General features: G+C 40.7%; 2 pseudogenes; one reads left to right on the forward strand and one right to left on the reverse strand.

The window, feature by feature from the left end:
- The window catches only part of LOC115415905 (diphthine methyl ester synthase-like), a 22,322-nt pseudogene extending 13,807 nt beyond the window's left edge, over positions 1-8,515 (reverse strand).
- Positions 7,116-17,894, forward strand: part of LOC115415912 (dual specificity protein phosphatase CDC14AB-like) — a 25,871-nt pseudogene continuing 15,092 nt past the window's right edge.

Genomic DNA, 17,894 nt, shown 5'->3' on the forward strand with positions numbered 1-17,894 from the left:
ATAAGAGATGAACTGGACAAACTAAGAACTGGATCGGAAAGAAGTCCGAAAAAATGAGACGTCCTAAACTGTTACCATGGTGACTGTTGTCAGTCCCTCTGACCTCCTTCTGTCCCTGTCTGGTCCAGTGGGTCCAAGGAAGTCCCTGTCCTGGTCAGTGGGTCCAAACAGGAAGCCGTCTCAGACTGAATGTGTGTTGAAACCGGATCAGGCTGGAACCTCACACCTCTGTCCCCTGTGGAACAGGTGAAACCGACGGGTCACCGACGGGTCACCTGACACCTGGATCGCTCAGCTCCTGCAGCCTGCGGCAGCATGGCGGACGGTGGCGCTGGAGGAGCGCCAGGACAACCCCCGAATCCTCCAGCCCCCGCGGGACCGGGACCGGGACACGGACCAGGACCAGGACAAGGACCAGGACCAGGACCAGGACCAGTACAGGGACCAGGATCAGGTCCTGGAGTGGACAGAACCGTGTGTGGATTTCTCTGATCGCAGGTGAGTGACGTCAACGCTGCAGGTGAGATCTGTGACCTGGAGACCAGAACAACAAGTCTGGACCAAAGGAGTCCACCAGGGTCCACCAGTAGGGGGGACTAAGAAAATTGGGGGGTCTAGGACAACACAGCCAGGGGCCCCTCATCTGTTCTTCTAATACCAAAACTGAAAAGACCATGTGTTTGTGGGACTGTTTACTGTTTGTGGACTGTTATTGTGTTTGTGGACTGCTTACTGTGTTGTGGACTGGTTTACTGTGTTTGTGGACTGCTTACTGTGTTGTGGACGTTTATGTGTTTGTGGACTGTTTATTGTGTTGTGGATCTTATTGTTTGTGGACTGTTTATTGTGTTTGTGGAAGGCTTACTGTGTTGTGGACTGTATTGTGTTTGTGGACTTTTTACTGTGTTTGTGGATGTTTATTATGTTTGTGGACTGTTTTGTGTTTGGGACTTTAATGTTTGTGGACTGTTAGTTTGTTAGAGGTTTACTGGTGTTGGGACTGCTTACTGTGTTTGTGGACTGTTTATTGTTTGTGGACTGTTTAATGTTTGTGGATGTTTATTGTGTTTGTTGACTGTTTATTGTGTTTGTGGACGTTTACTGGTTTGTGGACTGTTTACTGGTTTGTGGACTGTTTATTGTGTTTGTGGAAGTTTATGGTGTTTGTGGACTTTACTGTGTTTGTGGACTGTTACTGTGTTTGTGGACTGTTTACTGTGATTGTTTATTGTGTTGTGGACTGTTTATTGTGTTTGTGGACTGTTTACTGTGTTTGTGGACGGTTTTGTGTTTGTGGACTGTTTACTGTGTTTGTGGACTGTTTATTGGTTTGTGGACTGTTTACTGTGTTTGTGGACTGTTTACTGTGATTGTTTATTGTGTTTGGATGTTTACTGTGATGTTTATGTGTTTGTGGACTGTTTATTGTGTTTGGACTGTTTATGTGTTGTGACTGTTTACTGTGTTTGTGGACTGTTTACTGTGTTGTGACTGTTTACTGTGTTGTGGATGTATTTGTTTGTGGATGTTTATTGTGTTTGTGTACTGTTTACTGTGTCTGTGGACTGTGTTGTGGATGTTTACTGTGTTGTGGACTGTTATTGTGTTTGTGGACGGCTTATTGTGTTTGTAGACTGTTTATTGTGTGTGGACTGTTTATTGTGTTGTGGACGTTTACTGTGATTGTTTATTGTGTTGTGGACTGTGTGTTTGTTTTTGGACTGTTTATTGTATTTGTGGACTGTTTATTGGTTTGGGACTGTTTACTGTGTTGTGGACTGTTTATTGTGTTGTGGACTGTTTATTGGTTTGTGGACTGTTACTGTGTTTGTGACTGTTTATGTGTGGTGTGGACTGTTTATTGTGTTGTGGGACTGCTTACTGTGTGGACTGTTTATTGTGTTTGTGGATGTTTATTGTTTGTGGAAGGCTTACTGTGTTTGTGGACTGTTTATTGTGTTGTGGATGTTTATTATGTTTGTGGACCGCTGACTGTCTTTGTGGACTGCTACTGTGTTTGTGGACTGTTTATTGTGTTTGTGGACTGTTTAATGTTGTGGACTGTTTATTGTGTTTGTGGACTGTTTATTGTGTTTGTGGACTGTTTAATGTTTGTAGACTGTTTATTGTGTTTGTGGACTGTTTATTGTGTTTGGGACTGCGTACTGTGTTTGTGGATGTTTATTGTGTTGTGGACTGTTTACTGTTTGTGGACTGTTATTGTGTTTGTGGATGTTTACTGTGTTTGTGGACTGTTATTGTGTTTGTGGACTGCTTACTGTGTTTGTGGACTGTTTAATGTTTGTGGACTGTTTATTGTGTTTGTGGACTGTTTATTGTGTTGTGGACTGCTTACTGTGTTTGTGGACTGTTTATTGTGTTTGTGGACTGTTTATTGTGTTGTGGACTGTTTACTGTGTTGTGGACTGTTATTGTGTTTGTGGACTGTTATTGTGTTTGTGGATGTTACTGTGTTTTGTGGACTATTTATTGGATTGTGGACTGCTTACTGTGTTTGTGGACTGTTTATTGTGTTTGTGGACTGTTATTGTGTTTGTGGACTGCTTATTGTGTTTGTGGACTGTTTATTGTGTTTGTGGAAGGCTTACTGGTTTGTGGACTGTTTATTGTGTTGTGGACTGTTTACTGTGTTTGTGGACTGTTTATTGTGTTTGTGGACTGTTTAATGTTTGTGGACTGTTTATTGTGTTTGTGGACTGTTTACTGTGTTTGTGGACTGTTTATGTGTTTGTGGATGTTTATTGGTTTGTGGACTTTACTGGTTTGTGGACTGTTTACTGTGTTTGTGGAATTTTTATGTGTTTGTGGACTGTTTATTGTGTTTGTGGACTGTTTACTGTGATTGTTTATTGTGTTTGTGGACTGTTTATTGTGTTTGTGGACTGTTTACTGTGGTTTGGGACTGTTTACTGTGTTTGTGGACTGTTATTTGTTGTGGACTGTTATTGGTGTTTGTGGACTGTTGACTGTGTCTGGACTGTGTTTGTGGACTGTTTATTGTGTTGTGGACTGTTTAATGTTTGTGGACTGTTTATTGTGTTTGTGGACTGTTTATTGTGTTTGTGGACTGCTTACTGGTTTGTGGACTGCTTACTGTGTTTGTGGACTGTTTATTGTGTTTGTGGATGTTTATTGTGTTTGTGGACTGCTTATTGTTTTGTGGACTGTTTATTGTGTTGTGGAAGGCTTACTGTGTTTGTGGACTGTTTATTGTGTTTGTGGACTGTTTACTGTGTTTGTGGGGCTGTTATTGTGTTGTGGATGCTGACTGTGTTTGTGGACTGTTATTTGTTTGTGGACTGTTTAATGTTTAGGACTGTTATTGTGTTGTGACTGTTTATGTGTTTGTGGACTGTTTACTGTGTTTGTGGACTGTTTACCGTGTTTGTGGACTGTTTATTGTGTTTGTGGAAGTTTATTGTGTTGTGGACTGTTTACTGTGTTTGTGGACTTTTTAGTGTGTCTGTGGACTGTGTTTGTGGACTGTTTACTGTGTTTGTGGACTGTTTATTGTGATTGTGGACTGTTTACTGTGTTTGTGGACTGTTATTGTGTTTGTGGACTGTTTACTGTGTTTGTGGACTGTTTATTGTTTTGTGGACTGTTTACTGTGTTTGTGGACTGTTACTGTGTTTGTGGACTGTTTATTGTGTTTGTGGACTGTTTATTGTGTTTGTGGACTGTTTATTGTATTTGTGGACTGTTTACTGTGTTTGTGGAGTTTACTGTGTTTGTGGACTGTTTACTGTGTCTGTGGAGGTTTGTGGACTGTTATTGTGATTGTGGACTGTTATTGTGTGTGTGGGACTGTTTACTGGTTTGTGGACTGTTTATTGTGTTTGTGGACTGTTTATTGTATTTGTGGACTGTTTATTGGGTTTGTGGACTGTTTACTGGTTTGTGGACTGTTTATATTGTGTTTTGTGTTTGTGGACTGTTTACTGTGTTTGTGGACTGTTTATTGTTTGTTTATTGTGTTTGTGGACTGTTTACTGTTTGTGGGACTGTTATTTGTTTGGACTTTTTATTGTGTTTGTGGACTGTTTATGTTTGTTTTGTGTTGTGGACTGTTTACTGTGTTTGGGACTGTTATTGTGTTTGTGGACTGTTTATTGTGTTTGTGGACTGCGGACTGTGTTTGTGGACTGTTATTGTGTTTGTGGACTGTTTACTGTGTTTGTGGACTGTTATTGTGTTTGTGGACTGTTTACTGTTTGTGGACTGTTTATTGTGTTTGTGGACTGCTTACTGTGTTTGTGGACTGTTTAATGTTTGTGGACTGTTTATTGTGTTTGTGGACTGTTTATTGTGTTGTGGACTGCTTACTGTGTTTGTGGACTGTTTATTGTGTTTGTGGACTGTTTATTGTGTTTGTGGACTGTTTACTGTGTTTGTGGACTGTTATTGTGTTGTGGACTGTTTATTGTGTTTGTGGATGTTTATTGTGTTTGTGGACTGTTTACTGTGTTTGTGGACTGTTATTGTGATTGTGACTGCTTACTGTGTTTGTGGACTGTTTATTGGTGTGGGGACTGCTTATTGTGTTTGTGGATGTTTATTGTGTTTGTGGAAGGCTTACTGTGTGTGGACTGTATTGTGTTTGTGGACTGTTTACTGTGTTTGTGGACTGTTTATTGTGTTTGTGGACTGTTTTTGTGTTTGTGGACTGTTTAATGTTTGTGGACTGTTATTGTGTTTGTGGACTGTTTACTGTGTTTTGGACTGTATTGTGTTTGTGGACGTTTTATTGTGTTTGTGGACTGTTTACTGTTTGTGGACTGTTTACTGTGTTTGGGAATTTTTATTGTGTTGTGGACTGTTATTGTGTTTGTGGACTGTTTACTGTGATGTTTATTGGTTTGTGGACTGTTTATGTGTTTGTGGACTGTTTACTGTGTTGTGTGGATGTTACTGTGTTTGTGGACTGTTTATTTTGTTTGTGGACTGTTTATTGTGTTTGTGGATGTTTACTGTGTCTGTGGACTGTGTTTGTGGACTGTTTATTGTGTTTGTGGACTGTTAATGTTTGTGGACTGTTTTGTGTTTGTGGACTGTTTATTGTGTTGTGGACGTTTACTGTGTTTGTGGACTGTTTATTGTGTTTGTGGACTGCTTACGTGTTTGTGGACTGCTTACTGTGTTGTGGACTGTTTATTGTGTTTGTGGACTGTTTATTGTGTGTGGACTGCTTATTGTTTTGTGGACTGTTTATTGTGTTTGTGGAAGGCTTACTGTGTTTGTGGACTGTTTATTGTGTTTGTGGACTGTTTACTGTGTTTGTGGATGTTATTGTGTTTGTGGACTGCGACTGTGTTTGTGGAGGTTTATTGTGTTTGTGGACTGTTTAATGTTTATGGACTGTTATTGTGTTGTTGACTGTTTATTGTGTTTGTGGACTGTTTACTGTGTTTGTGGACTGTTTACCGTGTTTGTGGACTGTTTATTGTGTTTGTGGAATGTTTATTGTGTTTGTGGACTGTTTACTGTGTTGTGGACTTTTTAGTGTGTCTGTGGACTGGTTTGTGGGACTGTTTACTGTGTTGTGGACTGTTTATTGTGATTGTGGACTGTTTACTGTGTTGTGGACTGTTTATTGTGTTTGTGGACTGTTTACTGTGTTTGGACTGTTTATTGTTTTTGTGGACTTTTTTACTGTGTTTGTGGACTGTTTACTGTGTTTGTGGACTGTTTTTGTGTTTGTGGACTGTTATTGTTTGTTTATTGTGTTGTGGACTGTTTACTGTGTTTGTGGACTGTTTATTGTTTGTTTATTGTGTTTGGGGACTGTTTACTGTGTTGTGGACTGTTTATTGATTTGTGCATTGTGTCTGTGAACTGTTTACTGTGTTTGCGGACTTTTTATTGTGTTTGGGACTGTTTATTGTTTGTTATTGTGTCTGTGAACTGTTTACTGTGTTTGCGGACTGTTTATTGTGTTTGTGGACTGTTTATTATGTTTGTGGACTGTTTACTGTGTTTGTGGACGGTTTATTGTTTGTTTATTGTGTTTGTGGACTGTTTACTGTGTTTGTGGACTTTTTAGTGTGTCTGTGGACTGTGTTTGTGGACTGTTTACTGTGTTTGTGGACTGTTTATTGTGATTGTGGACTGTTTACTGTGTTTGTGGACTGTTTATTGTGTTTGTGGACTGTTTACGTGTTTGTGGACTGTTTATTGTTTTTGTGGACTTTTACTGTGTTGTGGACTGTTTACTGTGTTGTGGACTGTTTATTTGTTTATGGACTGTTGTTTGTTTATTGTGTTTGTGGACTGTTTACTGTGTTTGGACTGTTATTGTTTGTTTATTGTGTTGGGGACTGTTTACTGTGTTGTGGACTGTTTATTGATTTGTGCATTGTGTCTGTGAACTGTTTACTGTGTTTGCGGACTTTTTATTGTGTTTGTGGACTGTTTATGTTTGTTTATTGTGTCTGTGAACTGTTTACTGTGTTTGCGGACTGTTTATGTGTTGTGGACTGTTTATTATGTTGTGGACTGTTTACTGTGTTTGTGGACGGTTTATGTTTGTTTATTGTGTTTGTGGACTGTTTACTGGTTTGTGGACTGTTATTGTGTTTTGTCCGTGAATGAATCACAGCTTTTACTTTTTGTCCGTGTTTCTTCGTGGACAGTGAAGGCAGCACCGTCTGTTCTGTTCGTTTATTGGCTGCCGTTGTTATGGGCGTTCCCCGGTTGTCATGGTAACGTGTCTTAAGGAGGGATTGTCAATCACAGTTTGAGATAGTCGAACCGTCGTCAAACTGTGAGGCTAATATGCTAACATGCTAACCCTGGAAAAGTTACCGGTGTTAAAACAGTTAAAGTAAAACCATGAAAGCTGAGGAAAGCCGGCTGTGTGAGCGGAGAGGGTCCGCGGAACGAAGGGACAGAGTGGACAGACTTTTAAAGTTGTCCACTGTCCACAGGACTGTCCAGTTAGCCTGTTAGCGGCTAACGGAGACGGCTAGCACTGGGTAAAGTTCTCAAACAAGCTGACGGAGGTGAGAGTCACCGGGAATTAGACGGATCCATGACCGAGAAGGGTCCAGTTTAGGATGGCCGAGGACGGAGGACAGGAGCCGGGAGGAGCCGAGTTCATCCGAGGTAACAGAGAGAAAGAGGAGTTTAAAGGAGAGGAGTTAAAGAAGGACAAAAAGAAAGAAAAAAAACAAACAAAACAAAACTAAGTTTAAGGACTCTTACAAAAAAGGATTTAAAGGAGATGAGTTAAAGAAGAACACTAACTAAATAAATGAAGTTAAAGGACACAAAAAGAAAAAGAGTTTAAAGGAGATGAGTTAAAGAAGGACACTAACTAAATAAATGAAGTTAAAGGACACAAAAGAAAAAGAGTTTAAAGGAGATGAGTTAAAGAAGGACACTAACTAAATAAATGAAGTTAAAGGACACAAAAAGAAAAAGAGTTTAAAGGAGATGAGTTAAAGAAGGACACTAACTAAATAAATGAAGTTAAAGGACACAAAAAGAAAAAGAATTTAAAGGAGATGAGTTAAAGAAGGACACAAACTAAATAAATGAAGTTAAAGGACACAAAAGAAAAAGAGTTTAAAGGAGATGAGTTAAAGAAGGATGGAAAAAAGAAAAAGTTTTTAAATGAGAGGTGTTAAAGAAGGACACAAAAGAAAGAAAAAATAATAAAGTTAAAGGACACAAAAGAAAAAAAAGAAAGTTAAAGGACGCTTACTAACTAACTAACTAACTAACTAAATAAATAAAATAAAGTTAGCGGACACATGGACCAGCAGCTGTTGCTGTTCACTGTTACAGTTTACTGTTGACTGTTTGTTGATTAGTGTTTACAGTTTACTGTTGACTGTTTACAGTTTACTGTGGACTATTTACTGTTTAGTGTTACAGTTACTGTTGATATTTACTGTTTACAGTTTACTGTTGACGTTACTGTTTGTTTACTGCCACAGCTTTTAGACTTTTCAGTCCAATACAATCATTAAAACTAGTGAGTTTGTTTTGAAGTTTAATAAAGACTAGCGACATTGTACGATAGCATGAGAGGCTAAAAGGTGTTGCTAAAGTTGCTCTTGCTAAAGTAGCTCTTGCTTAAGTTTCTCTTGCTGAAGTTGCCCTACTAAAGTTGCTCTCGCTAAAGTTGCCCTTGCTAAAGTTGCTCTTGCTAAAGTTGCTCTTGCTTAAGTTTCTCTTGCTGAAGTTGCACTTGCTAAAGTTGCTCTTGCTAAAGTTGCCCTTGCTAAAGTTGCTCTTGCTGAAATTGCTCTTGCTGAAGTTGCTCTTGCTGAAATTGCTCTGGCTAAAGTTGCTCTTGCTAAAATTGTCTGGCTAAAGTTGCTCTAGCTAAAGTTGCCTTGCTAAAGTTGCCCTTGCTAAAGTTGGCCTTGCTGAAGTTGCTCTTGCTAAAATTGCTCAAGCTAAAGTTGCTCTTGCTGAAGTTGCTCATGCTAAAGTTGCTCATGCTGAAGTTGCTCATGCTAAAATAGCTTTTGTTGAAGTTGCTCATGCTAAAGTTGCTCGTGCTAAAGTTGCTCTTGCTAAAGTGTCTTGCTAAAGTTGCATTGCTTTAGTTGCTCATTTCCTCTTTTCTTCTAGAGCGTCTGATTTTGCCACATTGCGCAGTAAACCCAAAAGCACGGCCAACACGCATTACTTCTGCACCGACGACGAGTTCATCTACGAAAAGTAAGTGGAACACACTCTACACCGCACACACACTCTGCACCGCACACACACACACACTCTGCACTGCACACGCAAGCACACACACACTCTGCACCGCACACACACTTGCACCGCACATACACACACTCTGCACCGCACACACACACTCTGCACTGCACACACGCAAGGACACACACACTCTGCACTATGCACACACTCTACACCGCACACACAACACACACACACACACACACTCTGCACCACACACACTCTGCACCGCACACACACTCTGCACCGTACAACACACACTGCACCGCACACAACACTCTGCACCGCACACACACTCTGCACCATACACACACACATACTCTGCACCGCAACATACACATACTCTGCACCGTATGCACACACTCTGCACCGCACACACACAAAACACACACACTGTACCGCACACACACACTCTGCATCGTGCACACCACACACACACTCTGCACCACACACACATCTGCACTGCACACATGCAAGCACACACACACACACACACACTGCACTGCACACACACGCTCTGCACTACACGCACACACACACTCTGCACAATACACACACACACTCTGCACTGTACACACACACACTCTGCACCGCACACACACACTCTGCACCGCACACACACACACTCTGCACCACGCACACAACACTGCACCGCACACACACACTCTGCACCGCACACACACTCTGCACCATACACACACATACTCTGCACCGCATATACACACAACACACACACACACATCTGCACCGTACGCAGACACTCTTCACGCACAACACACAAACACACACACTGTACCGCACCACACACTCTGCATGCACACATGCAAGCACACACACACATACTCTGCACTGCACACCACACACACACACACACACACACGCACACACACACACACTGCACCGCACACACACACACACACACACACTCCATATACTGTAGGTTTGTTTCTAATGTGTGTGTGTGTTTCTATGTGTGTATGTATTATCTATCTATATCTATCTATCTATTATAATATATTATATAATAATATATATATATAATATTATTTATGTATGTATATGTGTGTGTGTGTGCGTGTATATGCGTGTGTTGTTTCAGTTTCTATGCAGACTTCGGTCCTCTGAACCTGGCCATGCTCTACAGATACTGCTGTAAACTCAACAAGAAGCTGAAGGTGAGTTTAACTGTGACTCTCCTGAGCAGGAATGTGTAGAATGTAACACACACACACACACACACACACACACACACACTGACACAACAGCAGCACCTGAGGACCTACTGAAACTACTGAAAACTGAAACTGAACCCAGACCACCAGCACAGGACGATCCACCAGAGAACATGTCAGAAGGAGCAGCCGACTGTCTGTGTCCACTCCCAGCTGACCCTTACCCACTGGACCCATGGTTCTGGTTCTGGTTCTAGTTCTGGTTCTGTTCCTTCCTTTCAGGTTCTCCCAGTCAGTCTGTGTTTTCTCCGTCACTCTATCAAACTGGGCCTTCTGTGTGTTAGTGTTATGATTACTGTTGCCATGGTGATGACATTTCTTGGCTGGGGCTGTTGTCAGTCGTCATGGTGACTGCTGGACTGGATGGTCTGCATTCAGTGTCTGTTCAACCTGTTGGGACTTCAACATGATCCAACAGCACCGTTCTGCTGCTGGGTTCGACTGAGGGGAGCTCCCACGGCCGCTGGGACCCGGTCGACTCTGTGGTGTTTATTCTTTGTTTGTTTGTTTGTTTTCTGCAGTCGTTCACTCTGACCAGGAAGAGGATCGTTCACTACACCAGCTTTGACCAGAGAAAGCGCTCCAACGCCGCCGTGCTAATTGGAGGCTACGCTGTGAGTATAATGACATCACTTCCTGTTTGTGTGTGAACAGCAGCAGCACTGGCCTCCTATTGGTCACACAAACAAGTCAGTCACACAGGATGACTGTTAGCCACACCCACTCATTCAAACATCTGTGATGGACGGTACGGAGACCTGTATGTGAGGGACTGGAGTTACCATGGCAACTGGGTCTGAGGGACTGGAGTTACCATGGGAACTGTGTGTGAGGGACTGGAGTTACCATGGGAACTGTGTGTGAGGGACTGGAGTTACCATGGGAACTGTGTGTGAAGGACTGGAGTTACCATGGCAACTGGGTCTGAGGGACTGGAATTACCATGGGAACTGTGTGTGAAGGACTGGAGTTACCATGGGAACTGTGTGTGAGGGACTGGAGTTACCATGGGAACTGTGTGTGAAGGACTGGAGTTACCATGGCAACTGTGTCTGAGGGACTGGATTACCATGGGAACTGTGTGTGAAGGACTGGAGTTACCATGGCAACTGTGTCTGAGGGACTGGAGTTACCATGGCAACTGTGTGTGAAGGACTGGAGTTACCATGGGAACTGTGTGTGAGGGACTGGAGTTACCATGGGAACTGTGGATAGCTGTATTTTGTTCCATTTTTTAAATACTCAGTTTTGATGTGGATTTCAAACAGCTGTGTGTTTCATTCAGTTTGTGCTTCTCGTCATATTGTTATTCGCTGCTGAAGGGTTTAATATGGAACACACTTTTTCCAAAATAAAGACTATAATCTGTATTCTTTCTGTGTGTTTTAGTCTGTTTGTCAGATCCAGTGTTTGTGCTGCTGTTCTACATAAACCCATAGTTTGCTGTTTTACTCAGTTTTTGTCTGTGTCTGTGTTCAGGTGATCTACTTGAAGAAAACTCCAGAAGAAGCATACAGAGCTTGACCTCTGGGTCCAACGCCTCCTACCTGCCCTTCAGGTGGGGTGGGGTAGGGGTAGGGTTAGGGTCTGTTAGGATAGAGGTTAGAGGGTTTAACCCTAACAGACCCTAACCCCTGACCCAAGGTTATAATCGTTAACGAAAACGAACGAAATGACGAAAACTAAAATTGAAAAAACATTTTCATTAACTAAATGAATAAAAACTCTAATTAAAAGAAAAAAATGATAACTAACTGAAACTGTATTGTGAGCTTACAAAACTAACAAACAGATAAAAACTAGAAGCACTCGGAGAGCGCAGACCTCCGCCAAGGCTGATCAGTGGCCCCCCCTGTGGGCCCCCCCACCCAAGGAGGTTATATTTTTGCCAGGGTTTGTTTGTTTGTTTGTTTGTCTGTCTGTCCGTTAGTGTGCAACATAACTCAAAAGTTATGGACAGATTTTGATGAAATTTTCAGGGTTATTTGGAAATGGGCCCCCCCGTGGGACCCCCCACCCCCGATCACCACCAAAATTTAATAATTTCTTCCTTATCCCATTTCCAACAAACCCTGAAATTTCATCCAAATCTGTCCATAACTTTTGAGTTATGTTGCACACTAACGGACAGACAAACAAACAGACAAACAAACAAACTCTGGCAAAAACATAACCTCCTTGGCGGAGGTAATTATGGATAAATTCCCTTCGTTTTCGTCTTTGTCAATGTCGGATTGATATGAAATAGATTTATTTCGCTCCAGCAATTGAGGTAGCGGCACCATACGGCATACACAGTCCGTCATGTCTGGTCACTGGTGGTTTCCAGTCGTCTTCTGGTCCCCACTCTACCTGGAATATACAGACTAAAGCTGGGACACAGCAGCACAGTCCAGTCTGGGATTTACTTTAGTGATGCGTGGGGTCAGGTTTTTTTTTTTTTTTTTTTTTTTTTTGCGCTCACTGTGTGTGCACGTGAGTGACAGAGTGGAGCTAAATGACAGTGTTAGACAAGTGTAAGCATCCAGGTAAAGACTGGAGAGTTTGTCACCATGAAAAGACCTTCCAAGCCCTTAACTGCACAGTTTAGAAGAAGAGAAAAGAGGAGGATGAAAAGTAATCCAATTACAAAGGTATGTAACCTGTTATAATGTTAAAAAGCGTTTGATGTTACTAGCTACAGCTAGCTGAACTGAAATGAAGCAAAGTTGACTAATAATGGAACTGTAGATGTAGAGATGAGATATCGCTAAGGTGTGTGGTTTACTGATGAGGAACTGGGTTAGATGTTTATATAGTTTAAATGTGGTTTATATATGTTTATGTATGGTTTAATGTTTCTGTGTGGTTTAACTGCTGGTTTATATATGTTTCTATCTGGTTTAACTGCTGGTTAGCTGCATGGACTGTACCTGCTCTGAATGTTGTTCAGGGTATGACACAAGTGGTTATCTGGTTTAACTGCGGCTAACTAGTTTATATATGTTTCTATCTAGTTTAACTGCTGGCTAACTGGTTTATATATGTTTCTATCTGGTTTAACTGTGGTTAGCTGGTTTATATATGTTTTGCTTTAACTGCTGGTTAGCTGGTTAGATATGTTTCTATCTGGTTTAACTGCAGGTTAGCTGGTTTATATATGTTTCTATCTGCTTTAACTGCTGGTTAGCTGGTTTTATATGTTTCTATCTGCTTTAACTGCTGGCTAACTGGTTTATATGTTTCTATATGGTTTAACGCTGGTTAGCTGGTTATATAGTTTCTATCTGGTTTAACTGCTGGTTAGCTGGTTTATATATGTTTCTATCTGGTTTAACTGCTGGTTAGCTGGTTATATATGTTTCTATCTGGTTTAACTGCTGGTTAGCTGGTTTATATAGTTTCTATCTGCTTTAACTGCTGGTTAGTGGTTTAATGTTTCTATTTGCTTTAACTGGGTTGCTGGTTTATATATGTTCTATCTGTTTAACTGCTGGTTAGCTGGTTTATATATGTTTCTATCTGCTTTAACTGCTGGTTAGCTGGTTATATATGTTTCTATCTGCTTTAACAGCTGGCTAACTGGTTTATTTATGTTTCTATCTGGTTAATGCTGGCTAGCTGGTTTATATATGTTTCTATCTGGTTAACTGCTGGTTAGCTGGTTTATATATGTTCTATCTACTTTAACTGCTGGTTAGCTGGTTTATATGTTTCTATCTGGTTAAACTGGGTTAGCTGGTTTATATATGTTTCTATCTGCTTTAACTGCTGGTTAGCTGTTTATATATGTTTCTATCTGCTTTAACTGGGTTGGCTGGTTTATATATGTTCTGCTTTAACTGCTGGTTAGCTGGTTATATTGTTTCTATTGGTTAAACTGCTGGTATCTGGTTTATATGTTTTTCTATCTGGTTAAACTGCTGTTAGCTCGTTTATATAGTTTCTATCTGCTTTAACTGCTGGTTAGCTGGTTATATATGTTTCTGTCTGCTTTAACTGCTGGTTAGCTGGTTTATAATATGTTCCTATCTGCTTTAACTGCTGGTTAGCTGGTTTATATACGTTTCTGTCTGCTTTAACTGCTGGTTAGCTGCTTTATATATGTTTCTATCTGGTTAACTGCTGGTTAGCTGGTTTATATATGTTTCTAGCTGGTTAAACTGCTGGTTAGCTGGTTTATATATGTTTCTATCTGGTTAAACTGCTGGTTAGCTGGTTTATATATGTTTCTATCTGCTTTAACTGCTGGCTAACTGGTTTATATGTTTCTATCTGGTTTAACTGCTGGCTAACTGGTTTATATGTTTCTATCTGGTTTAACTGCTGGTTAGCTGGTTTATATATGTTTCTATCTGCTTTAACTGTTGGTTAGCTGGTTTATATATGTTTCTATCTGGTTAAACTGCTGGTTAGCTGGTTTATATATGTTTCTATCTGCTTTAACTGCTGGTTAGCTGGTTATATATGTTTCTATCTGGTTTAACTGCTGGTTAGCTGGTTTAATATGTTTCTGCTTTAACTGCTGGTTAGCCGGTTTATATATGTTTCTATCTGCTTTAACTGCTGGTTAGCTGGTTTATTATGTTTCTATCTGCTTTAACTGCTGGTTAGCTGGTTTATATATGTTTCTATCTGGTTAAACTGCTGGTTAGCTGGTTTATATGTTTCTATCTGGTTAAACTGCTGGTTAGCTGGTTTATATATGTTTCTATCTGCTTTAACTGCTGGTTAGCTGGTTTATATATGTTTCTGCTTTAACTGCTGGTTAGCTTGTTTTATATGTTTCTATCTGGTTTAACTGCTGGTTAGCTGGTTTATATATGTTTCTATCTGGTTAAACTGGTGGTTAGCTGGTTTATTATGTTTCTATCTGGTTTAACTGCTGGTTAGCTGGTTTATATATGTTTCTATCTGGTTAAACTGCTGGCTGCTTGTGCATCTCCTCTCACGCTTTGCACATCTTCGCATTGTTTTCACGTAAGTGATGTTGTGTATGGATCACCCCCCCACCCCCCCAACCTGCTATGGGGAATTTGTACATTGTACTGTACATGTGTTTGTGTCTCTGCTCAGTCAAACTGACCCCCAGATAAAGTGTCCAGAGTAACCCACTGATCTGTGTCTGACTAATTTCTTTGAGTAGGATGGTGAGGAAGATAAAATACATGAAATAACTAAAACTAAACTAAACTAAAACTAAGCATTTAGAAAAAAAACAACACAGGGTGGGGGAGCAAAATTACACTGAACATTTAGTTGTTTTTTCTCAGCAGGCACTACGTCAATTGTTTTGAAACCAAACATATATTGATGTCATAATCATACCTAACACTATTATCCATACCTTTTCAGAAACTTTTGCCCATATGAGTAATCAGGAAAGCAAACGTCAAAGAGTGTGTGATTTGCTGAATGCACTCGTCACACCAAAGGAGATTTCAAAAATAGTTGGAGTGTCCATAAAGACTGTTTATAACGGAAAGAAGAGAATGACTATGAGCAAAACTATTACCAGAAAGTCTGGAAGATACTATTAAAGAAGAATGGGAGAAGTTGTCACCCCAATATTTGAGGAACATTTGCGCAAGTTTCAGGAAGCGTGTGAAGGCAGTTATTGAGAAAGAAGGAGGACACATAGAATAAAAACATTTTCTATTATGGACATTTTCTTGTGGCAAATAAATTCTCATGACTTTCAATAAACTAATTGGTCATACACTGTCTTTCAATCCCTGCCTCAAAATATCGTAAATTTTGCTTCCCCACCCTGTAACTAGTAAAAACTAGCAAACATGCTCTAAAAACTAATTAAAACTAACTGAATCAGAGAAAAAAAGTCAAAACTAAATAAAACTAAACTATAATTAAAAATCCAAAACTATTATAACCTTGCCCTGACCCCTGACCCCAGTGCTCTGTGCTGTAGTTCAGATGTGAGGCTGAAAATGGAACAAACTGAGTGTATCTGCTGTGTGTGTGTGTGTTGTGTGTATGTGCGTTTTGTTTGTTTGTGTGTGTGTGTGTGTGTGGAACACAGGGCTTTTGTTGTCTCCTTTAACTCCACTCAGCTGTTATGTAACAGGATCTGAGGGAGGACTGGACTGGGACTGGACTGGACCTGGACTGGACCAGAACTGAACCAGGACTGGGACACTGAGGACACTCTGATGGAGTAAACAGGAGGACACGCCCACAGTGACAGGCCACACCCACAGCATTAGGCCTCCATTGTCCTACTGTCCATCCTACTGTCCCTTAAACTGTCCATGCACCCACTGCACACACAGTAGGCCCTGCACAGAACAACAACAATAATAATAATTATTGTTGTTATTATTGTTATCATTGTTATTTTCTTCCTACTATATAATGCACATTTAGGCCCTGCCCTGTGTCCGTCCCATCGATGTTCAGTTGATGTTGCAAACACAGGAGAGCATTTGGGTGCAATGCCGCTGTTGCACCACAGGAGGGTGCTATCATACAAGGAACCACGGGTACAAGGAACCACAGGTACAGGGAACCACGGGTACAAGGAACCACAAGTACAGGGAACCACGGGTACAAGGAACCATGGGTACAAGGAACCACAGGTACAAGGAACCACGGGTACAAGGAACCACGGGTACAAAGAACTATGGGTACAAGGACTTATGGGTACAAGGAACCACGGGTACAAGGAACTATGGGTACAAGGAGCCACGGGTACAAGGAACCATGGGCACAGGGAACCATGGGTACAAGGAACTATGGGTACAAGGAACCATGGGTACAAGGAGCCACAGGTACAAGGAACCATGGGTACAAGGAACTATTGGTACAAGGAACCACGGGTACAAGGAACCATGGGTACAGGGAACCACGGGTACAAGGAACTATGGGTACAAGGAACCATGGGTACAAGGAGCCACGGGTACAAGGAACCATGGGTACAAGGAACTATGGGTACAAGGAACTATGGGTACAAGCCACTAGTTCTTATTATCGGAATACTTAAACAGATTTCTGCCATGATCCAACAGAAGGTGGAGCTGCTCAAACTGAGTCCTGTTTGGAAACTGAGAACAGAACAGTAGAATCTGATCAGCTGATGAGAACAGACCAGTCTGATCAGCTGATGTGAACGGACCAATCTGATCAGCTGATGTGAATGTTCCCTCCATGCTTCTGTTTTGTCATTCTTCCTGTCAGTCTTCCAGCTCAGTCTGTTTATTAGTGTCAGTAAATGGTCCTTTAGCTGGTGTTTAATCTGACCTCAGTCCTTTTATTCTTTAATCTGACCTGTGCTCTCTGTGTCTGTGCAGGGATGCTTCCTTTGGGAGTTGCACCTACAACCTCACTGTGCTGGAATGTCTGCAGGGCATCAGGAAGGTATGGACTATATATATATATATATATATATATATATATATATATATATATATATATATATATATATATATATATATATACCAGACACACACACCACGTTAGGCGTGTAACGGTACACAAAATTTTCGGTTCGGTACATTTTTGGTTTTGAAAGCCACGGTTCGTTTTTTTCGGTTCAGTACAGGAAGAAAGAACACCCCTCAAAATGTCTTTAATACATTTATGAATTTTTGAACATTCTTCTACCACTTTTTGGAGACAATAGAATATAGAAAAACAGGAATAATATAATTCTGCTGCTATAAATCAAATAGAAAATAAATATTACTAAATGTATTTTAAACATTAGTATTGCACTTTTCCCTGAAAGGGAGTTTTGAACAAACAACCAAAATCTAATCAGTTCTGTCAGTTCACATTCTGCAGAAAAATACCAAAAAGAAAATTCCACATGAAGTGCAACATCAACAAGAGAGCAAACTGGTATTCTGTTGAAACAAACTGAAGAGCAACACTGACAAATAAATTAACCTAATTATTATTTATTTAAGGACAGATAAACTGTTTAGGCCACTTTGTGTACTTGTG

This window comes from Sphaeramia orbicularis, unplaced genomic scaffold, assembly GCF_902148855.1.
Source record: "Sphaeramia orbicularis unplaced genomic scaffold, fSphaOr1.1, whole genome shotgun sequence".
Classification (NCBI taxonomy): domain Eukaryota; kingdom Metazoa; phylum Chordata; class Actinopteri; order Kurtiformes; family Apogonidae; genus Sphaeramia; species Sphaeramia orbicularis.